The sequence below is a fragment of the Ambystoma mexicanum genome, chromosome 1p, assembly GCF_040938575.1.
Source record: "Ambystoma mexicanum isolate Mex_15411 chromosome 1p, UKY_AmexF1_1, whole genome shotgun sequence".
Lineage (NCBI taxonomy): Eukaryota > Metazoa > Chordata > Amphibia > Caudata > Ambystomatidae > Ambystoma > Ambystoma mexicanum.
Genome location: NC_090921.1, coordinates 20714796 through 20738493, shown reverse-complemented (window position 1 = coordinate 20738493; position 23698 = coordinate 20714796). Strand labels below are relative to the sequence as shown.

The window sequence follows — 23698 nt, the reverse complement described above, 5'->3', positions numbered from 1 at the left end:
CACTCCAGCCCCTAGCATCACTGTGACAACAGCTGCAGCCATCCCGCCAGCCCCTGCCTTCACTGTGAGCACAGCTGCTGCTGTCCAGCCAGCCCCTACCATCACTGTGACCACAGCTGCGGCCACCCAGCCAGCCCCTGCCATCACTGTGAGCACAGCTGCAGCCACCCCGCCAGCCCCTACCATCACTGTGAGCACAGCTGTGGCCATCCCACCAGCCCCTACCATCACTGTGAGCACAGCTGTGGCCATCCCGCCAGCCCCTACTATCACTTTGACCACAGCTGCAGCCATCCCGCCAGCCCCTAATATCACTGTGAGCACAGCTGCAGCCACCCCGCCAGCCCCTACCATCACTGAGACCACAGCTGCGGCATCCCGCCAGCCCCTACCATCACTGTGAGCACAGCTGCAGCCACCCCGCCAGCCCCTAATATCACTGTGAGCACAGCTGCAGCCACCCCGCCAGCCCCTACCATCACTGTGAGCACAGCTGCGGCCATCCCGCCAGCCCCTACCATCCCTGTGACCACAGCTGCAGCCACCCCGCCAGCCCCTACCATCACTGTGAGCACAGCTGTGGCCATCCCACCAGCCCCTACCATCTCTGTGAGCACAGCTGTGGCCATCCCGCCAGTCCCTGCCATCACTGTGAGCACAGCTGCAGCCACCCCGCCAGCCCCTAATATCACTGTGAGCACAACTGCGGCCATCCCGCCAGCCCCTGCCATCACTGTGAGCACAGCTGCGGCATCCCGCCAGCCCCTAATATCACTGTGAGCAAAGCTGCAGCCACCCCGCCAGCCCCTACCATCACTGTGAGCACAGCTGTGGCCACCCCGCCAGCCCCTACTATCACTGTGAGCACAGCTGTGGCCATCCCGCCAGCCCCTACTATCACTTTGACCACAGCTGCAGCCATCCCGCCAGCCCCTAATATCACTGTGAGCACAGCTGCAGCCACCCCGCCAGCCCCTACCATCACTGTGACCACAGCTGCGGCATCCCGCCAGCCCCTACCATCACTGTGAGCACAGCTGCAGCCACCCCGCCAGCCCCTAATATCACTGTGAGCACAGCTGCAGCCACCCCGCCAGCCCCTACCATCACTGTGAGCACAGCTGCGGCCATCCCGCCAGCCCCTACCATCACTGTGACCACAGCTGCAGCCACCCCCCCAGCCCCTACCATCACTGTGACCACAGCTGTGGCCATCCCACCAGCCACTATCATCTCTGTGAGCACAGCTGTGGCCATCCCGCCAGTCCCTGCCATCACTGTGAGCACAGCTGCAGCCACCCCGCCAGCCCCTAATATCACTGTGAGCACAACTGCGGCCATCCCGCCAGCCCCTGCCATCACTGTGAGCACAGCTGCGGCATCCCGCCAACCCCTAATATCACTGTGAGCAAAGCTGCAGCCACCCCGCCAGCCCCTACCATCACTGTGAGCAGAGCTGTGGCCACCCCGCCAGCCCCTGCCAACACTGTGAGCACAGCTGCGGCCATCCCGCCAGTCCCTGCCATCACTGTGACCACAGCTGCGGCCATCCCGCCAGCCCGTGCCATCACTGTGAGCAAAGCTGCGGCCACCCCGCCAGCCCCTGCCATCACTGTGAGCACAGCTGCGGCCATACCGCCAGTCCCTGCCAACACTGTGAGCACAGCTGCAGCCATCCCACCAGTCCTTGCCATCACTGTGACCACAGCTGCGGCCACCCCGCCAGCCCCTACCATCACTGTGAGCACAGCTGCGGCCACCCCGCCAGCCCCTGCCATCACTGTTAGCACAGCTGCGGCCATACCGCCAGTCCCTGCCATCACTGTGACCACAGATGCGGCCAGCCCCTGCCATCACTGTGAGCACAGCTGCAGCCACCCTGCCAGCCCCTAATATCACTGTGAGCACAGCTGCAGCAACCCCGCCAGCCCCTACCATCACTGTGAGCACAGCTGTGGCCATCCCGCCAGCCCCTGCCATCACTTCGAGCACAGCTGCAGCCACCCTGCCAGCCCCTGCCATCACTGTGAGCACAGCTGCGGCCATCCTGCCAGCCCCAACCATCACTGTAAGCACAGCTGCTGCCATCCAGCCAGCCCCAACCATCACTGTGAGCACAGCTGCGGCCATCCTGTCAGCCCCTGCCATCACTCCGAGCACAGCTGCGGCCATCCCGCCAGCCCCTAATATCACTGTGAGCACCGCTGCAGCCACCCCGCCAGCCCCTAGCATCAATGTGAGCACAGCAGCGCCCATCCCGCCAGCCCCTGCCATCACTGTGAGCACAGCTGCGGCCATCCCGCCAGTCCCTGCCATCACTGTGAGCGCTGCGTCCATCCCGCCAGCCCCTGATTTCACTGTGAGCACAGCTGCGGCCATCCTGCCAGCCCCTACCATCACTGTGACCACAGCTGCGGCATCCCACCAGCCCCTACCAAGCCTGTGAGCATAGCTGCGGCCATCCCGCCAGCCCCTGCCATCACTGTGAGCACAGCTGCGGCCATCCCGCGATTCCCTGCCATCACTGTGATCACAGCTGCGGCCATCCCGCCAGCCCCTATGAAGCCTGTGAGCATAGCTGCGGCCATCCCGCCAGCCCCTGAATTCACTGTGAGCACAGCTGCGACCATCCCGCCAGCCCCTACAATCACTGTGAGCACAGTTGCAGCCACCCTGCCAGCCCCTAATATCACTATGAGCACAGCTGCAGCCACCCCGCCAACCCCTACCATCACTGTGAGCACAGCTGTGGCCATCCCGCCAGCTCCTAATATCACTGTGAGCACAGCTGCAGCCACCACTCCAGCCCCTAGTATCACTGTGACAACAGCTGCAGCCATCCCGCCAGCCCCTGCCTTCACTGTGAGCACAGCTGCTGCTGTCCAGCCAGCCCCTACCATCACTGTGACCACAGCTGCGGCCACCCAGCCAGCCCCTGCCATCACTGTGAGCACAGCTGCAGCCACCCCGCCAGCCCCTACCATCACTGTGAGCACAGCTGTGGCCATCCCACCAGCCCCTACCATCACTGTGAGCACAGCTGTGGCCATCCCGCCAGCCCCTGCCATCACTGTGAGCACAGCTGCAGCCACCCCGCCAGCCCCTAATGTCACTGTGAGCACAGCTGCAGCCACCCCGCCAGCCCCTACCATCACTGGGAGCACAGCTGCGGCCATCCCGCCAGTCCCTGCCATCACTGTGAGCACAGCTGCAGCCACCCCGCCAGCCCCTAATATCACTGTGAGCACAACTGCGGCCATCCCGCCAGCCCCTGCCATCACTGTGAGCACAGCTGCGGCATCCCGCCAGCCCCTAATATCACTGTGAGCAAAGCTGCAGCCACCCCGCCAGCCCCTACCATCACTGTGAGCACAGCTGTGGCCACCCCGCCAGCCCCTACCATCACTGTGAGCACAGCTGTGGCCATCCCGCCAGCCCCTACTATCACTTTGACCACAGCTGCAGCCATCCCGCCAGCCCCTAATATCACTGTGAGCACAGCTGCAGCCACCCCGCCAGCCCCTACCATCACTGTGACCACAGCTGCGGCATCCCGCCAGCCCCTACCATCACTGTGAGCACAGCTGCAGCCACCCCGCCAGCCCCTAATATCACTGTGAGCACAGCTGCAGCCACCCCGCCAGCCCCTACCATCACTGTGAGCACAGCTGCGGCCATCCCGCCAGCCCCTACCATCACTGTGACCACAGCTGCAGCCACCCCCCCAGCCCCTACCATCACTGTGACCACAGCTGTGGCCGTCCCACCAGCCACTATCATCTCTGTGAGCACAGCTGTGGCCATCCCGCCAGTCCCTGCCATCACTGTGAGCACAGCTGCAGCCACCCCGCCAGCCCCTAATATCACTGTGAGCACAACTGCGGCCATCCCGCCAGCCCCTGCCATCACTGTGAGCACAGCTGCGGCATCCCGCCAGCCCCTAATATCACTGTGAGAAAAGCTGCAGCCACCCCGCCAGCCCCTACCATCACTGTGAGCACAGCTGTGGCCACCCCGCCAGCCCCTGCCAACACTGTGAGCACAGCTGCGGCCATCCCGCCAGTCCCTGCCATCACTGTGACCACAGCTGCGGCCATCCCGCCAGCCCCTGCCATCACTGTGAGCAAAGCTGCGGCCACCCCGCCAGCCCCTGCCATCACTGTGAGCACAGCTGCGGCCATACCGCCAGTCCCTGCCAACACTGTGAGCACAGCTGCGGCCATCCCACCAGTCCTTGCCATCACTGTGACCACAGCTGCGGCCACCCCGCCAGCCCCTACCATCACTGTGAGCACAGCTGCGGCCACCCCGCCAGCCCCTGCCATCACTGTGAGCACAGCTGCGGCCATACCGCCAGTCCCTGCCATCACTGTGACCACAGATGCGGCCAGCCCCTGCCATCACTGTGAGCACAGCTGCAGCCACCCTGCCAGCCCCTAATATCACTGTGAGCACAGCTGCAGCAACCCCGCCAGCCCCTACCATCACTGTGAGCACAGCTGTGGCCATCCCGCCAGCCCCTGCCATCACTTCGAGCACAGCTGCAGCCACCCTGCCAGCCCCTGCCATCACTGTGAGCACAGCTGCGGCCATCCTGCCAGCCCCAACCATCACTGTAAGCACAGCTGCTGCCATCCAGCCAGCCCCAACCATCACTGTGAGCACAGCTGCGGCCATCCTGTCAGCCCCTGCCATCACTCCGAGCACAGCTGCGGCCATCCCACCAGCCCCTAATATCACTGTGAGCACCGCTGCAGCCACCCCACCAGCCCCTAGCATCAATGTGAGCACAGCAGCGCCCATCCCGCCAGCCCCTGCCATCACTGTGAGCACAGTTGCGGCCATCCCGCCAGTCCCTGCCATCACTGTGAGCGCTGCGTCCATCCCGCCAGCCCCTGATTTCACTGTGAGCACAGCTGCGGCCATCCTGCCAGCCCCTACCATCACTGTGACCACAGCTGCGGCATCCCACCAGCCCCTACCAAGCCTGTGAGCATAGCTGCGGCCATCCCGCCAGCCCCTGCCATCACTGTGAGCACAGCTGCGGCCATCCCGCGATTCCCTGCCATCACTGTGATCACAGCTGCGGCCATCCCGCCAGCCCCTATGAAGCCTGTGAGCATAGCTGCGGCCATCCCGCCAGCCCCTACCTTCACTTTGACCACAGCTGCGGCTTCCCGCCAACTCCTAATATCACTGTGAGCGCAGCTGCAGCCACCCCGCCAGCCCCTGCCATCACTGTGAGCACAGCTGTGGCCATCCCGCCAGCCCCTACCATCACTGTGACCAGAGCTGCGGCCATCCCGCCAGCCCCAACCATCACTGTGACCACAGCTGCGGCCATTCTGCCAGCCCCTACCATCACTGTGACCAGAGCTGCAGCATCCCACCAGCCCCTAATATCACTGAGCACAGCTGCAGCCACCCTGCCAGCCCCTACCATCACTGTGAACACAGCTGCGGCCATCCGCCAGCCCCTGCCATCACTGTGACCACAGCTGCGGCATCCCGCTAGCACCTACCATCACTGTGACCACAGCTGCGGCATCCCGCCAGCCCCTACCATCACTGTGACCACAGCTGCGGCATCCTGCCATCCCCTACCATCACTGTGGGCACAGCTGCGGCCATGCCGCCAGCCCCTAATATCACTGTGAGCACAGCTGCAGCCACCCCGCCAGCCCCTACCATCACTGTGAGCACAGCTGTGGCCATCCCAGCCAGCCTCTGTCATCACTGTTAGCACAGCTGTGGCCATCCCGCCAGCCCTTGCCATCACTGTGACCACAGCTGCGGCATCCCGCCAGCCCCTACCATCACTGTGACCACAGCTGGGGCCACCCCGCCACCTCCTGCCATCACTGTGAGCACAGCTGTGACCATCCCGCCAGCCCCTGCCATCACTTTGACCACAGCTGCGGCATCCCGCCAGCCCCTAATATCACTGTGAGCACAGCTGCAGCCACCCCGCCAGCCCCTGCGTCACTGTGAGCACAGCTGCGGCCATCACGCCAGCCCCAACCATCACTGTAAGCACAGCTGCTGCCGTCCAGCCAGCCCCAACCATCACTGTGAGCACAGCTGCGACCATCCTGCCAGCCCCTGCCATCACTGTGAGCACAGCTGCGGCCATCCCGCCAGCCCCTAATATCACTGTGAGCACAGCTGCAGCCACCCTGCCAGCCCCTAGCATCACTGTGAGCACAGCAGCCCCAATCCCGCCAGCCCCTGTCATCACTGTGAGCACAGCTGCGTCCATCCCTCCAGTCCCTGCCATCACTGTGAGCACAGCTGCGGCCATCCCGCCAGCCCCAACCATCACTGTAAGCACAGCTGCTGCCGTCCAGCCAGCCCCAACCATCACTGTGAGCACAGCTGGGGCCATCCTGCCAGCCCCTGCCATCACTGTGAGCACAGCTGCGGCCATCCCGCCAGCCCTTAATATCACTGTGAGCACAGCTGCAGCCACCCTGTCAGCCCCTAGCATCACTGTGAGCACAGCTGGGGCCATCCCGCCAGCCCTTAATATCACTGTGAGCACAGCTGCGGCCATCCCGCGATTCCCTGCCATCACTGTGATCACAGCTGCGGCCATCCCGCCAGCCCCTGATTTCACTGTGAGCACAGCTGCGGCCATCCCGCCAGCCCCTACCAAGCCTGTGAGCATAGCTGCGGCCATCCCGCCAGGCCCTACCTTCACTTTGACCACAGCTGCGGCTTCCCGCCAGCCCCTAATATCACTGTAAGCGCAGCTGCAGCCACCCCGCCAGCCCCTGCCATCACTGTGAGCACAGCTGTGGCCATCCCGCCAGCCCCTGCCATCACTGTGAGCACAGCTGCGGACATCCCGCGATTCCCTGCCATCACTGTGATCACAGCTGCGGCCATCCCGCCAGCCCCTGATTTCACTGTGAGCACAGCGGCGGCCATCCCGCCAGCCCCTACCATCACTGTGACCACAGTTGCAGCCACCCTGCCAGCCCCTAATATCACTATGAGCACAGCTGCAGCCACCCCGCCAACCCCTACCATCACTGTGAGCACAGCTGTGGCCATCCCGCCAGCCCCTAATATCACTGTGAGCACAGCTGCAGCCACCACTCCAGCCCCTAGCATCACTGTGACAACAGCTGCAGCCATCCCGCCAGCCCCTGCCTTCACTGTGAGCACAGCTGCTGCTGTCCAGCCAGCCCCTACCATCACTGTGACCACAGCTGCGGCCACCCAGCCAGCCCCTGCCATCACTGTGAGCACAGCTGCAGCCACCCCGCCAGCCCCTACCATCACTGTGAGCACAGCTGTGGCCATCCCACCAGCCCCTACCATCACTGTGAGCACAGCTGTGGCCATCCCGCCAGCCCCTACTATCACTTTGACCACAGCTGCAGCCATCCCGCCAGCCCCTAATATCACTGTGAGCACAGCTGCAGCCACCCCGCCAGCCCCTACCATCACTGAGACCACAGCTGCGGCATCCCGCCAGCCCCTACCATCACTGTGAGCACAGCTGCAGCCACCCCGCCAGCCCCTAATATCACTGTGAGCACAGCTGCAGCCACCCCGCCAGCCCCTACCATCACTGTGAGCACAGCTGCGGCCATCCCGCCAGCCCCTACCATCACTGTGACCACAGCTGCAGCCACCCCGCCAGCCCCTACCATCACTGTGAGCACAGCTGTGGCCATCCCACCAGCCCCTAACATCACTGTGAGCACACCTGCGCATCCCGCCAGACCCTACCATCATTGTGAGCACAGCTGCAGCCACCCCGCCAGCCCTTACCATCACTGTGACCACAGCTGCGGCCATCCCGCCAGCCCCTGCCATCACTGACCACATCTGCGGCATCCCGCCAGCCCCTGCCATCACTGTGAGCACAGCTGTGGCCATCCCGCCAGCCCCTGCCATCACTGTGAGCACAGCTGCGGCCATCCCGTCAGTCTCTGCCATCACTGTGAGCACAGCTGCAGCATCCCGCCAGCCCCTAACATCACTGTGAGCACACCTGCGCATCCCGGCTGCCCCTACCATCATTGTGAGCACAGCTGCAGCCACCCCGCCACCCCCTAATATCACTGTGAGCACAGTTGCGGCCAACCCACCAGCCCCTAAAATCACTGTGAGCACAGCTGCGGCCATCCCGCCAGCCCCTACCATCACTGTGACCACAGCTGCGGCCATCCCGCCAGCCCCAACCATCATTGTCAGATCAGCTGCAGCCACCCGCCAGCCCCTGCCATCACTGTGATCACAGCTGCGGCATCCCGCCAGCCCCTACCATCACTGTGAGCACAGCTGCAGCCACCCCGCCAGCCCCTGCCATCACTGTGAGCACAGCTGTGGCCATCCCGCCAGCCCCTGCCATCACTGTGAGCACAGCTGCGGCCATCCCGCCAGTCCCTGCCATCACTGTGAGCACAGCTGCGGTCATCCCGCCAGCCCCTGAATTCACTGTGAGCACAGCTGCGACCATCCCGCCAGCCCCTACAATCACTGTGAGCACAGCGGCGGCCATCCCGCCAGCCCCTACCATCACTGTGACCACAGTTGCAGCCACCCTGCCAGCCCCTAATATCACTATGAGCACAGCTGCAGCCACCCCGCCAACCCCTACCATCACTGTGAGCACAGCTGTGGCCATCCCGCCAGCCCCTAATATCACTGTGAGCACAGCTGCAGCCACCACTCCAGCCCCTAGCATCACTGTGACAACAGCTGCAGCCATCCCGCCAGCCCCTGCCTTCACTGTGAGCACAGCTGCTGCTGTCCAGCCAGCCCCTACCATCACTGTGACCACAGCTGCGGCCACCCAGCCAGCCCCTGCCATCACTGTGAGCACAGCTGCAGCCACCCCGCCAGCCCCTACCATCACTGTGAGCACAGCTGTGGCCATCCCACCAGCCCCTACCATCACTGTGAGCACAGCTGTGGCCATCCCGCCAGCCCCTACTATCACTTTGACCACAGCTGCAGCCATCCCGCCAGCCCCTAATATCACTGTGAGCACAGCTGCAGCCACCCCGCCAGCCCCTACCATCACTGAGACCACAGCTGCGGCATCCCGCCAGCCCCTACCATCACTGTGAGCACAGCTGCAGCCACCCCGCCAGCCCCTAATATCACTGTGAGCACAGCTGCAGCCACCCCGCCAGCCCCTACCATCACTGTGAGCACAGCTGCGGCCATCCCGCCAGCCCCTACCATCCCTGTGACCACAGCTGCAGCCACCCCGCCAGCCCCTACCATCACTGTGAGCACAGCTGTGGCCATCCCACCAGCCCCTACCATCTCTGTGAGCACAGCTGTGGCCATCCCGCCAGTCCCTGCCATCACTGTGAGCACAGCTGCAGCCACCCCGCCAGCCCCTAATATCACTGTGAGCACAACTGCGGCCATCCCGCCAGCCCCTGCCATCACTGTGAGCACAGCTGCGGCATCCCGCCAGCCCCTAATATCACTGTGAGCAAAGCTGCAGCCACCCCGCCAGCCCCTACCATCACTGTGAGCACAGCTGTGGCCACCCCGCCAGCCCCTACTATCACTGTGAGCACAGCTGTGGCCATCCCGCCAGCCCCTACTATCACTTTGACCACAGCTGCAGCCATCCCGCCAGCCCCTAATATCACTGTGAGCACAGCTGCAGCCACCCCGCCAGCCCCTACCATCACTGTGACCACAGCTGCGGCATCCCGCCAGCCCCTACCATCACTGTGAGCACAGCTGCAGCCACCCCGCCAGCCCCTAATATCACTGTGAGCACAGCTGCAGCCACCCCGCCAGCCCCTACCATCACTGTGAGCACAGCTGCGGCCATCCCGCCAGCCCCTACCATCACTGTGACCACAGCTGCAGCCACCCCCCCAGCCCCTACCATCACTGTGACCACAGCTGTGGCCATCCCACCAGCCACTATCATCTCTGTGAGCACAGCTGTGGCCATCCCGCCAGTCCCTGCCATCACTGTGAGCACAGCTGCAGCCACCCCGCCAGCCCCTAATATCACTGTGAGCACAACTGCGGCCATCCCGCCAGCCCCTGCCATCACTGTGAGCACAGCTGCGGCATCCCGCCAGCCCCTAATATCACTGTGAGCAAAGCTGCAGCCACCCCGCCAGCCCCTACCATCACTGTGAGCAGAGCTGTGGCCACCCCGCCAGCCCCTGCCAACACTGTGAGCACAGCTGCGGCCATCCCGCCAGTCCCTGCCATCACTGTGACCACAGCTGCGGCCATCCCGCCAGCCCGTGCCATCACTGTGAGCAAAGCTGCGGCCACCCCGCCAGCCCCTGCCATCACTGTGAGCACAGCTGCGGCCATACCGCCAGTCCCTGCCAACACTGTGAGCACAGCTGCAGCCATCCCACCAGTCCTTGCCATCACTGTGACCACAGCTGCGGCCACCCCGCCAGCCCCTACCATCACTGTGAGCACAGCTGCGGCCACCCCGCCAGCCCCTGCCATCACTGTTAGCACAGCTGCGGCCATACCGCCAGTCCCTGCCATCACTGTGACCACAGATGCGGCCAGCCCCTGCCATCACTGTGAGCACAGCTGCAGCCACCCTGCCAGCCCCTAATATCACTGTGAGCACAGCTGCAGCAACCCCGCCAGCCCCTACCATCACTGTGAGCACAGCTGTGGCCATCCCGCCAGCCCCTGCCATCACTTCGAGCACAGCTGCAGCCACCCTGCCAGCCCCTGCCATCACTGTGAGCACAGCTGCGGCCATCCTGCCAGCCCCAACCATCACTGTAAGCACAGCTGCTGCCATCCAGCCAGCCCCAACCATCACTGTGAGCACAGCTGCGGCCATCCTGTCAGCCCCTGCCATCACTCCGAGCACAGCTGCGGCCATCCCGCCAGCCCCTAATATCACTGTGAGCACCGCTGCAGCCACCCCGCCAGCCCCTAGCATCAATGTGAGCACAGCAGCGCCCATCCCGCCAGCCCCTGCCATCACTGTGAGCACAGCTGCGGCCATCCCGCCAGTCCCTGCCATCACTGTGAGCGCTGCGTCCATCCCGCCAGCCCCTGATTTCACTGTGAGCACAGCTGCGGCCATCCTGCCAGCCCCTACCATCACTGTGACCACAGCTGCGGCATCCCACCAGCCCCTACCAAGCCTGTGAGCATAGCTGCGGCCATCCCGCCAGCCCCTGCCATCACTGTGAGCACAGCTGCGGCCATCCCGCGATTCCCTGCCATCACTGTGATCACAGCTGCGGCCATCCCGCCAGCCCCTATGAAGCCTGTGAGCATAGCTGCGGCCATCCCGCCAGCCCCTGAATTCACTGTGAGCACAGCTGCGACCATCCCGCCAGCCCCTACAATCACTGTGAGCACAGTTGCAGCCACCCTGCCAGCCCCTAATATCACTATGAGCACAGCTGCAGCCACCCCGCCAACCCCTACCATCACTGTGAGCACAGCTGTGGCCATCCCGCCAGCTCCTAATATCACTGTGAGCACAGCTGCAGCCACCACTCCAGCCCCTAGTATCACTGTGACAACAGCTGCAGCCATCCCGCCAGCCCCTGCCTTCACTGTGAGCACAGCTGCTGCTGTCCAGCCAGCCCCTACCATCACTGTGACCACAGCTGCGGCCACCCAGCCAGCCCCTGCCATCACTGTGAGCACAGCTGCAGCCACCCCGCCAGCCCCTACCATCACTGTGAGCACAGCTGTGGCCATCCCACCAGCCCCTACCATCACTGTGAGCACAGCTGTGGCCATCCCGCCAGCCCCTGCCATCACTGTGAGCACAGCTGCAGCCACCCCGCCAGCCCCTAATATCACTGTGAGCACAGCTGCAGCCACCCCGCCAGCCCCTACCATCACTGGGAGCACAGCTGCGGCCATCCCGCCAGTCCCTGCCATCACTGTGAGCACAGCTGCAGCCACCCCGCCAGCCCCTAATATCACTGTGAGCACAACTGCGGCCATCCCGCCAGCCCCTGCCATCACTGTGAGCACAGCTGCGGCATCCCGCCAGCCCCTAATATCACTGTGAGCAAAGCTGCAGCCACCCCGCCAGCCCCTACCATCACTGTGAGCACAGCTGTGGCCACCCCGCCAGCCCCTACCATCACTGTGAGCACAGCTGTGGCCATCCCGCCAGCCCCTACTATCACTTTGACCACAGCTGCAGCCATCCCGCCAGCCCCTAATATCACTGTGAGCACAGCTGCAGCCACCCCGCCAGCCCCTACCATCACTGTGACCACAGCTGCGGCATCCCGCCAGCCCCTACCATCACTGTGAGCACAGCTGCAGCCACCCCGCCAGCCCCTAATATCACTGTGAGCACAGCTGCAGCCACCCCGCCAGCCCCTACCATCACTGTGAGCACAGCTGCGGCCATCCCGCCAGCCCCTACCATCACTGTGACCACAGCTGCAGCCACCCCCCCAGCCCCTACCATCACTGTGACCACAGCTGTGGCCGTCCCACCAGCCACTATCATCTCTGTGAGCACAGCTGTGGCCATCCCGCCAGTCCCTGCCATCACTGTGAGCACAGCTGCAGCCACCCCGCCAGCCCCTAATATCACTGTGAGCACAACTGCGGCCATCCCGCCAGCCCCTGCCATCACTGTGAGCACAGCTGCGGCATCCCGCCAGCCCCTAATATCACTGTGAGCAAAGCTGCAGCCACCCCGCCAGCCCCTACCATCACTGTGAGCACAGCTGTGGCCACCCCGCCAGCCCCTGCCAACACTGTGAGCACAGCTGCGGCCATCCCGCCAGTCCCTGCCATCACTGTGACCACAGCTGCGGCCATCCCGCCAGCCCCTGCCATCACTGTGAGCAAAGCTGCGGCCACCCCGCCAGCCCCTGCCATCACTGTGAGCACAGCTGCGGCCATACCGCCAGTCCCTGCCAACACTGTGAGCACAGCTGCGGCCATCCCACCAGTCCTTGCCATCACTGTGACCACAGCTGCGGCCACCCCGCCAGCCCCTACCATCACTGTGAGCACAGCTGCGGCCACCCCGCCAGCCCCTGCCATCACTGTGAGCACAGCTGCGGCCATACCGCCAGTCCCTGCCATCACTGTGACCACAGATGCGGCCAGCCCCTGCCATCACTGTGAGCACAGCTGCAGCCACCCTGCCAGCCCCTAATATCACTGTGAGCACAGCTGCAGCAACCCCGCCAGCCCCTACCATCACTGTGAGCACAGCTGTGGCCATCCCGCCAGCCCCTGCCATCACTTCGAGCACAGCTGCAGCCACCCTGCCAGCCCCTGCCATCACTGTGAGCACAGCTGCGGCCATCCTGCCAGCCCCAACCATCACTGTAAGCACAGCTGCTGCCATCCAGCCAGCCCCAACCATCACTGTGAGCACAGCTGCGGCCATCCTGTCAGCCCCTGCCATCACTCCGAGCACAGCTGCGGCCATCCCGCCAGCCCCTAATATCACTGTGAGCACCGCTGCAGCCACCCCACCAGCCCCTAGCATCAATGTGAGCACAGCAGCGCCCATCCCGCCAGCCCCTGCCATCACTGTGAGCACAGTTGCGGCCATCCCGCCAGTCCCTGCCATCACTGTGAGCGCTGCGTCCATCCCGCCAGCCCCTGATTTCACTGTGAGCACAGCTGCGGCCATCCTGCCAGCCCCTACCATCACTGTGACCACAGCTGCGGCATCCCACCAGCCCCTACCAAGCCTGTGAGCATAGCTGCGGCCATCCCGCCAGCCCCTGCCATCACTGTGAGCACAGCTGCGGCCATCCCGCGATTCCCTGCCATCACTGTGATCACAGCTGCGGCCATCCCGCCAGCCCCTATGAAGCCTGTGAGCATAGCTGCGGCCATCCCGCCAGCCCCTACCTTCACTTTGACCACAGCTGCGGCTTCCCGCCAACTCCTAATATCACTGTGAGCGCAGCTGCAGCCACCCCGCCAGCCCCTGCCATCACTGTGAGCACAGCTGTGGCCATCCCGCCAGCCCCTACCATCACTGTGACCAGAGCTGCGGCCATCCCGCCAGCCCCAACCATCACTGTGACCACAGCTGCGGCCATTCTGCCAGCCCCTACCATCACTGTGACCAGAGCTGCAGCATCCCACCAGCCCCTAATATCACTGAGCACAGCTGCAGCCACCCTGCCAGCCCCTACCATCACTGTGAACACAGCTGCGGCCATCCGCCAGCCCCTGCCATCACTGTGACCACAGCTGCGGCATCCCGCTAGCACCTACCATCACTGTGACCACAGCTGCGGCATCCCGCCAGCCCCTACCATCACTGTGACCACAGCTGCGGCATCCTGCCATCCCCTACCATCACTGTGGGCACAGCTGCGGCCATGCCGCCAGCCCCTAATATCACTGTGAGCACAGCTGCAGCCACCCCGCCAGCCCCTACCATCACTGTGAGCACAGCTGTGGCCATCCCAGCCAGCCTCTGTCATCACTGTTAGCACAGCTGTGGCCATCCCGCCAGCCCTTGCCATCACTGTGACCACAGCTGCGGCATCCCGCCAGCCCCTACCATCACTGTGACCACAGCTGGGGCCACCCCGCCACCTCCTGCCATCACTGTGAGCACAGCTGTGACCATCCCGCCAGCCCCTGCCATCACTTTGACCACAGCTGCGGCATCCCGCCAGCCCCTAATATCACTGTGAGCACAGCTGCAGCCACCCCGCCAGCCCCTGCGTCACTGTGAGCACAGCTGCGGCCATCACGCCAGCCCCAACCATCACTGTAAGCACAGCTGCTGCCGTCCAGCCAGCCCCAACCATCACTGTGAGCACAGCTGCGACCATCCTGCCAGCCCCTGCCATCACTGTGAGCACAGCTGCGGCCATCCCGCCAGCCCCTAATATCACTGTGAGCACAGCTGCAGCCACCCTGCCAGCCCCTAGCATCACTGTGAGCACAGCAGCCCCAATCCCGCCAGCCCCTGTCATCACTGTGAGCACAGCTGCGTCCATCCCTCCAGTCCCTGCCATCACTGTGAGCACAGCTGCGGCCATCCCGCCAGCCCCAACCATCACTGTAAGCACAGCTGCTGCCGTCCAGCCAGCCCCAACCATCACTGTGAGCACAGCTGGGGCCATCCTGCCAGCCCCTGCCATCACTGTGAGCACAGCTGCGGCCATCCCGCCAGCCCTTAATATCACTGTGAGCACAGCTGCAGCCACCCTGTCAGCCCCTAGCATCACTGTGAGCACAGCTGGGGCCATCCCGCCAGCCCTTAATATCACTGTGAGCACAGCTGCGGCCATCCCGCGATTCCCTGCCATCACTGTGATCACAGCTGCGGCCATCCCGCCAGCCCCTGATTTCACTGTGAGCACAGCTGCGGCCATCCCGCCAGCCCCTACCAAGCCTGTGAGCATAGCTGCGGCCATCCCGCCAGGCCCTACCTTCACTTTGACCACAGCTGCGGCTTCCCGCCAGCCCCTAATATCACTGTAAGCGCAGCTGCAGCCACCCCGCCAGCCCCTGCCATCACTGTGAGCACAGCTGTGGCCATCCCGCCAGCCCCTGCCATCACTGTGAGCACAGCTGCGGCCATCCCGCGATTCCCTGCCATCACTGTGATCACAGCTGCGGCCATCCCGCCAGCCCCTGATTTCACTGTGAGCACAGCTGCGGCCATCCCACCAGCCCCTACCAAGCCTGTGAGCATAGCTGCGGCCATCCCGCCAGCCCCTACCTTCACTTTGACCACAGCTGCGGCTTCCCGCCAGCCCCTAATATCACTGTGAGCGCAGCTGCTGCCACCCCGCCAGCCCCTGCCATCACTGTGAGCACAGCTGCGGCAATCCCACCAGCCCCAACCATCATTGTCAGCTCAGCTGCAGCAATCCCGCCAGCCCCAGCTGATGTAGTACCACCACCACCACCAGCAGAGCAGCCATATGACGTGCCCGTCTATCAAGTGCAGGGGACATAGCTGACAATGGTGGAGTCAACAGAGGGGAGACCAGCGACCACAGCAGCTATGAGCTTTTAGTGTTCAGCCTGATGGACCCAATGAGTCCACAACGCCCACCCTTCCCTTGTGTCAGGGAAATGGATGGCAGACTCTGGCGCATCGAGGAGCGTCAGGATGCCTTGACTGCCCTAGTGCAGCAGCACCTCTAAGAGGCGCAGTTGATGCAGGAGAGTGTCCAGGCCAGTGGGCAGCGAAATGCACGTGCCCTTGGACATTGCACAACTGCCATCGTCCAGATGGCCAGGAGAATAGGCGTGTGCCATAGTGGCATGTTCTCCATTGCCGAGATAATGGCAATGTGGCTTCAGGACTTCTCAAACAGACGGCCCACTGAGCAGGCCAAAACACCATCCACAAATTCCACGCCTGCAAGTTCTGTGTCCAGCAGCCCAAGGCGACGTTCCATGCACCTGTCCACCTCTGCACACAGTCACACAGTCGCACACCAGATAGCAAAAGGGGATGCAAATAGGCCCACAACAGACATGTGCCCTGTATGTGTCTTCTGCAAGGACTACTTGGACAACATGACAGGAGGTATGGAGAGAAAGTTGAGGAGGGGGAGTAGGGAGGGATAATTGTGTAGGGGCAGTGGGGAGGAATAGTTGGGGAGGGAGAGTGGGGAGGGATAGTGTTGGTAGTTGGTGTAGTTCCACATCATACACATTACATGTGGTGTTGCATTGAAATCATGACTGGACATTCATTTATTGTGTGAGAGAGTGTTTAATTTCCTGTACAGTGCTGAGTGTGTTAGCTGGCCTAGGCCATGTGCTTGTGTGATGATATTAGAAATAGTGTGTAATCAGTGTTTTCCGTGCCTCACTGCCACCCACTGCATCCCTTTGATGTGCCAATGGCAGTCCATCATCACTGTCCCCCTCTTCCGCAGGCCAAATGTCTGCTCAATCATACAATGTGTCCTGATGTACGCACGGTTGTATCCCGGCTCGTGCTGAATCTGTGGTTGCCTCACGGGGGTCATCAGCCACGGCATCAAGGGGTATCCAGCATCACCTGCACGGGAGGGACAGAAAGGGGGAAAAATCATTGTGGGGCCTGTATCATGTTGGTACAGTCTGTATGGTGTTCACTGACTAATGCAAGTTATTACATGCAATTTACAGAAGACGTAGCATATGTCATAGATGAGCCTGGTACCATGCGCATTGTCAATGGAAATTGATGTGTCTGCATTGTACTGACAGTTTGGCGTAGAATCACAGTGACCTGACAGATTTCTGTCTACATTCATCAAAGTAATGACACGGGCAAACAGCAATTTTGGCATGTCCGGGTGTAAGTGTGCCAGTGGCATTAGGTGGCTTGTTTCTAGGGTGGCATAACACCAATCTGCCTGCCACAGCCGGTGTGCCGGGGGTCGCAGACCTGGTATTCACACCTGTCACAGGAGATAACTTTTCTTTACGTGCACAAACTACAATTGCTCTTAATTAGAGAGTCACTAGCAGTGGAAATGAGAGGGGCCCCCAGGGGCCACTCATGCATAAAAATGGATGGATGTTCTAGGGGCCACCGGCTAGGGTTGCAATTACTCACCGACCCCCAGCGCACTCTGGACCAAACTTCGGCTGTCGAGTCCACTTCGGTCGCAGGTTAGACTGCGGCAATTTCGCAGCTCTGCGGCTTTCAGCGACGAAGATACAGCGTTGATTCCCACATGGGACAGTGGTGATTTCTCCGCTCCTGGTGGATGGACCAGGCCAGTTCTGCTGCAGCAGGCTTCAGGGCACAGAGGACCGCAGCCACAATGAACTTGCAAAGTTCGTCACCACGGCTGGACGACACAGTAACCGTGTATACTCTGGTTCGGTCGTACTCACTTTACTCCACATGTGGGAATGCCAAGTGTACGAAATTGGGTGTGAGAGTGCCGTGATCACAGAGCTTGCGATGTGGCAAGTTTCAAGGGCCTCCTTGAAACGGCAGCGTTATAGAGCAAAACATCTGCACATGCGGGTCAGTCCACTGGTTGGCCCAGGGACACTTCCAAAAAGGCTTACTTGCAGGTTAAGATGAAGGTGGCGAGCATAGTTGATCCCACTATTCCAATGGGTCGAAGCAACTTCGCAGACCTTCTAGGAGGATCAGATGCAGAGGGGTCCGGCAGGACGACTGCGGGCTCAGGGTGCCAAACCTTCCAACGTGTCACCAGCAGCTCCTCGACTCGGCTTCTTAGTTTCAGGATCCTTGGATCCTATCCTTCGTGCAGTGAGACTCCAGAGATCGACTTGGTATGGGTGTTTGGAGCCTCCTCTTATCCAAAATCTCCCAATGGGAGATCTGCCCACATACAGGCACTCCATATGTGGACCAGTCATGGACCACGGTGGTCCCAGGCATTCACAGCACTCCAGACTCTCTGGCACCCAGGATGTGTATTGGAACGAGACAGTCCAGCCTACATCCTCGGGGCGCGCACACAAGGCATGCAGAAGCCCGCGAAAGCTTGGCGCCTCGCAGTAAAGTGCATGACCAAATAAGGACTGAAATGGTTCGGCTCGACCTGGGGAAGGTGAAGGGGCAAGATGGCCAAAGGACAGGACAAAGAACCTTGTGGTGTGGTCATTTTGGAGCCAGGCCACCTAACCATGCCAAATGCAGTAATCTCGGTTTACCTGGCAAGAAAGAGTTAAAATGCAAAAAGTTAAGCTGCCACCGGCCCTGTCCAAGGCACACCTGCTCTTCTGCTAAAAAATCCTTCAAGAGTATCTAGGGCCATTTAAAATGACTATTAGAACCAAGTGCACTGTACTGTAAGATACATTGCACACTTGTTAGATGGTGCAGAAAAGTTGCAACATTGGAAAAGGACTAAGGGAAACAAGGTCTCCCAGTACTGACTGTTTTAAGTACTTGTCAGTTTCCCCATAAAAAGTGAGCGAAAAGCCCAGGGGAGTGCAGCAGAAGGCTGTTCTCCTCTGGTAAAGTCAGACTATGGTGTTGAAAAAAGCAAAAAGTTGGGGGGTTCACAACTGGAGGGAAAATTACACATAAAATGGACATCTTTCCTAACAACGAGCATGGAAGTGGTTTACGAGCATCTATGAATCAGGCAAAATGATGGATGTGGGTGTATACACAAAGGGGTAGCATTGAAGGAATTGATTGGATTGGGAAGGCGATGACAGGCTAATGATTGCCATGCAGCCAATATGCTTCGTCACTATGCGTGGTGGATGGGTGGTTTGCTCCGGGAAGGCAGTACCTCTCAGTTTCAGTGGTGGTGGTGCTTCCTGTCTCAGCCGTCCCTCGCTGGCTGGGCACTTCGTCTTCATCAAAGCTACAATGTTCTCCTTGCTGACTCTGGTCTCCAACCACTCTGGTACTGCTTCGTAGTCTGCCGAGTCTGTGCTCCGCTCTCTATGATGGATGCTCTCCTCTGCTCCTGATATCTGAAGGATTAATGTATTTGGTCCTGGCTTCCACAAAGAGGTGTCAGTAAATACAGGTCAGAAACCAAGCCGTCCATATTAACGAGGCTAATAGCCCTCTTCACTTCCCATATAATCATCAAACATGTCAGACTTTGTGGAAAGAGGAGGTGGGACGTTATCCTTATTTGGACATTACTTGTACCTAGAGGGGGGCACCCACAGTGGAGTCCAGCTTGCCTTGTCCCCTAAGAAGGGCATTTATAGCTGGTTTACCTCCTTAGTCCCAAAGAAGGGAGAAATTCCTTGGATTTCTCAAAGTAAGTAGACAAATTTCCCAGGAATTCAGGAGTGGCTGTTTTGAAATTCTGCTTTGGCTTTGGGTGACGGAATCACCCCGCACAGTGCACGACTTGTGTTCCTCCCTTCGAGCACAGCAGGGGGGTGATATGACCAAGATGGCAGTGGCGTTGGATGGTGTGAGAGAGAACGTCAGAGAGAAACAGTTGAAAAACAAAGTGGTGCGTGATGGATGCTTTAGAAAATCCATAGCCCCCCAGATTGTTTGCCATGTTGAGAGATGTCAGGGGTCAAAGCCGGTCAGGGTCAAAAAGACTTTTAAGTAGTCAGTGAGGAGGGAGGATGGGGGAGTGTGGAATTGAGAGAGGGTGATGGTTGTGAGGGACAGGCATGGTGCAGTAGGGCATGTTGTAGGAAGGGAGTGAGTGTTAGAGGGAGAGACGGTGGTGAATGTTCATTGCCGAATGAAACATACATGTTGCAGTCAACTTCAAGGTTCCAAAGAACCTATCTGGAAGACTATACTCAATCGTGAGAGGCCCGGAGAAGAGTCCTGATGAAGGAAGGGGATGTGTGGTATCCTACTACCAGCCAGATGCTGTGGCACAAGTCCTGATGAAGGGAAGGGGATGTGTGGTATCGTGCCACCAGCCAGATGCTGTGGCACGAGTCCTGATGAAGGGAAGGGCACGAGTCCTGATGAAGGGAAGGGCATGTGTGGTATCGTGCCACCAGTCAGATGCTGTGGCACGAGTCCTGATGAAGGGAAGGGGATGTGTGGTATCGTGCCACCAGCCAGATGCTGTGGCACGAGTCCTGATGAAGGGAAGGGGATGTGTGGTATCGTGCCACCAGCCAGATGCTGTGGCACGAGTCCTGATGAAGGGAAGGGGATGTGTGGTATCGTGCCACCAGCCAGATGCTGTGGCACGAGTCCTGATGAAGTAAAGGGCATGTGTGGTATCGTGCCACCAGCCAGATGCTGTGGCACGAGTCCTGATGAAGGGAAGGGGATGTGTGGTATCGTGCCACCAGCCAGATGCTGTGGCACGAGTCCTGATGAAGGGAAGGGGATGTGTGGTATCGTGCCACCAGCCAGATGCTGTGGCACGAGTCCTGATGAAGGGAAGGGGATGCTGTGGCACGAGTCCTGATGAAGGGAAGGGCATGTGTTGGATCGTGCCACCAGCCAGATGCTGTGGCAGGAGTCCTGATGAAGGAAAGGGGATGTGTGGTATTGTGCCACCAGCCAGATGCTGTGGCACGAGTCCTGATGAAGGGAAGGGGATGCTGTGGCACGAGTCCTGATGAAGGGAAGGGTATGTGTGGTATTGTGCCACCAGCCAGATGCTGTGGCACGAGTCCTGATGAAGGGAAGGGGATGCTGTGGCACGAGTCCTGATGAAGGAAAGGGGATGTGTGGTATTGTGTCACCAGCCAGATGCTGTGGCACGAGAGGTTTCTAGAATGGAGGGACTGGGAACATGAGGGAGCGTTAGAAGAGGAGATGGAGAGAGCAGGGCTCGTTACCAGCATCGTTATATGTATATAGTTTCCAATAAATCATACTATCTGTGCCCGTGTACTGGCTGCTAATGGGGTCCTCTCATACACAGCGAGAGACAGCAACTTTGCGTGTCCACTCGGGAACTGTGGTTATTTGTTGTCAGCATGAAGGATTTGGTGTTTGCCTCTTGGAGCAAGTACTTGAGTAGGAGTGCTTGTTCTTCATAAAAACAGTTCTCCCAGTGTATCCACAGAGGGGATTGCGTCAGAATTCAGGACACCGTTTGTGTGTGCCAAATGGGCCAAGAGACTGAGTGGCACCTGTCAAATACCAGGCAGGACTGTTGAGGCGGGTGGAGGTGGGGGGGTTCTTGAGCATTGGGTCGAGTAGGTTTCGTTTTGGCTTATCCGCCCGACTTCCCCCCTCATTTTGTGTTGAGTCCTCTGTGGAGTCCACTTGGCGTTGTGCCGATACACTGATTGATATGTGTTTGCACTTTCTTTGCACTTCATGGATCGTCAATGTCTTACCTCAGCTCTCATCTATGTCAAGAAGAGTCTGAATACAGGGCCTCCCCACCCACAGTCACCACTGAGTCATGTGTGTGAGCCTGAAGTGGAGTCCACCACCTGCCCCCTGACTACACCGCACCGTCCAATTGCCCAGTGCCTCCAAGAAGAAGTTAGAAGTGCCATCAGAATTAGCTACTCTTTTGCCCACAGCTTGCCTGTGCGACACCTGCCCAGGACTGCCTTCCCTCTGATATCCTCTCTCTCCAGCTTGGGGGTTCGATGCCCCCGCAGGGAGCTTCCAGCACACGCTAGCCTGCTGAGTGATGCATGTAATTCATATAATTCATGGGAAAACAGTACCCTATATGCTAACTCATGATTGGCCCAAATATAGTAAAGACTCCCCTCATTGGTTTATATGTTAAAACACACCAAAAAGAAATGTTGCCTTGTGTGCAGTTACTATGGCACCAATTCCCTTCTCACTTGTCTGTAGCATTTGATTTGTCCACAGGGTGGCAAAAAGTGCAACTTTGTGTGCTAAAATGAAAACATTGAGGAGAAACTACCAGCTTCTTATATTTACATCATTGAGAAATAACCGACCTACCTGCTGGAACTTTAGCATCACAACCGGTGCTCCAGATAAGGTTTTGAGGTGGGAATATTTTACTCCCTATTTTAAAACTCTGAGAGTAAATGTGATTTTAAGGGAGTAAAACTGACTTTTCTCCTGTGCAGAAACTGTATGGAAATCATTACCACGCGCCAGCTTTCTGCATTGTGACAGAATACTCCTTTCATGATTTCTCTAAGGTCTGTAAATTTCCTCTCTCCTGTTAATATTTAAATGTAGAAAACACGATAACCTATCTAATTACATAGTAAAGCAAGCATTAATTGCATTGTGTGTTTTGAGATACGATAGCAGAATTGTCATTTGATGTTTAATGAAAGTCCTCATTTCCTGGAGCTATTACTACCTAATGGTATGCCAATGTTATGATACAACAGTGCAGAGAGGCAATGACTCCATGCTAAATTCTATACCTAATCTCATGGTCAAATTGTTATTTATATAGCGCTTTTGGCAAAGCACTGTACATAGAACATATTTATCAAAATTATCACCAAACTGAAGTGGGTACTCCTTTATTAACCTCGAAAGGATGAAAGGCGGAGCTGGACTTGCCAGGATTCAAACCTGCAACCTACAAATCACGCACAGATTGCAGCAACAAGTGCTCAACCGGCAGAGCTATTTTATTGGCTAAAATCATTCAGAGGTCGGTTAACTGAGTTTCGACTGAGGTACAATAATCACAGTGCCTAGGTGTTGGGCGAACCATGTAGGAAGTGCTACATTGTTACTCACTACTCCGAAATAGGCCGAAGATGCGGAGGAGATGATGGTGGTACAAGAATCGATATTCAGCCTTCCATCCCAGCTCCCCTGAGTACAAGACTCAGGCTTCCTCAAAGAGGGGCTCTTTTCTACCATGTACCTCTCTGCTGTTTCAGTTGGGACAGACAGAGGTGTCAATTGAATAAAAGAGCGGGGAGAACGCACACCACCAATACCAATGCTGCAAAGGAATACAAAGATATTAGACAGTGTTGAGGTTAAGGCAAGTAATCAGAAAAGTTGAATTAAACACGCAACTACCTAGATAGGTATTGGAGTGGAGCTTCCCCCGGGTGGATCTACAAGGAATATAACACAAAATGAGTGGGAATGGTCTAAAGAGCCTTTAAAGTATCAGTTCCAATTTATATATCGAATTGGTAACAACTATCCTGAATAAGGATATTTTGAGGAAAGGAATCCAGGAAACAGAAGACAACGAAAGGAGAAAATAACAAACAGGAATGTTAGTATAGGGATGTAGCCCCGGACGGCACGAGGGTCGCACTAGTGCCGGGTTGGTGCAGTTTCAGCAGAGCATTTATATGCACTTGAAGCTAAGTTCACAGGATAGTCACTCAATGTCCCAGAATCCAACAGGAGACAAATATTCAAACAAGTCGTGGA

The 23698-nt window shown here is 59.2% G+C and overlaps 1 protein-coding gene and 1 long non-coding RNA gene across 2 annotated transcripts in view; one reads left to right on the top strand and one right to left on the bottom strand.

The window, feature by feature from the left end:
- LOC138564154 (zinc finger protein ZFP2-like) overlaps positions 1-23698 on the top strand; it is a 189526-nt gene that overhangs the window by 155194 nt on the left and 10634 nt on the right. The window lies entirely within an intron of this gene.
- LOC138564170 (uncharacterized) overlaps positions 16659-23698 on the bottom strand; it is a 50248-nt gene continuing 43208 nt past the window's right edge. The window contains exon 2 of the long non-coding RNA XR_011300134.1: positions 16659-16969. This is a non-coding gene — a long non-coding RNA (uncharacterized lncRNA). The remainder of the gene's footprint in view (positions 16970-23698) is intronic.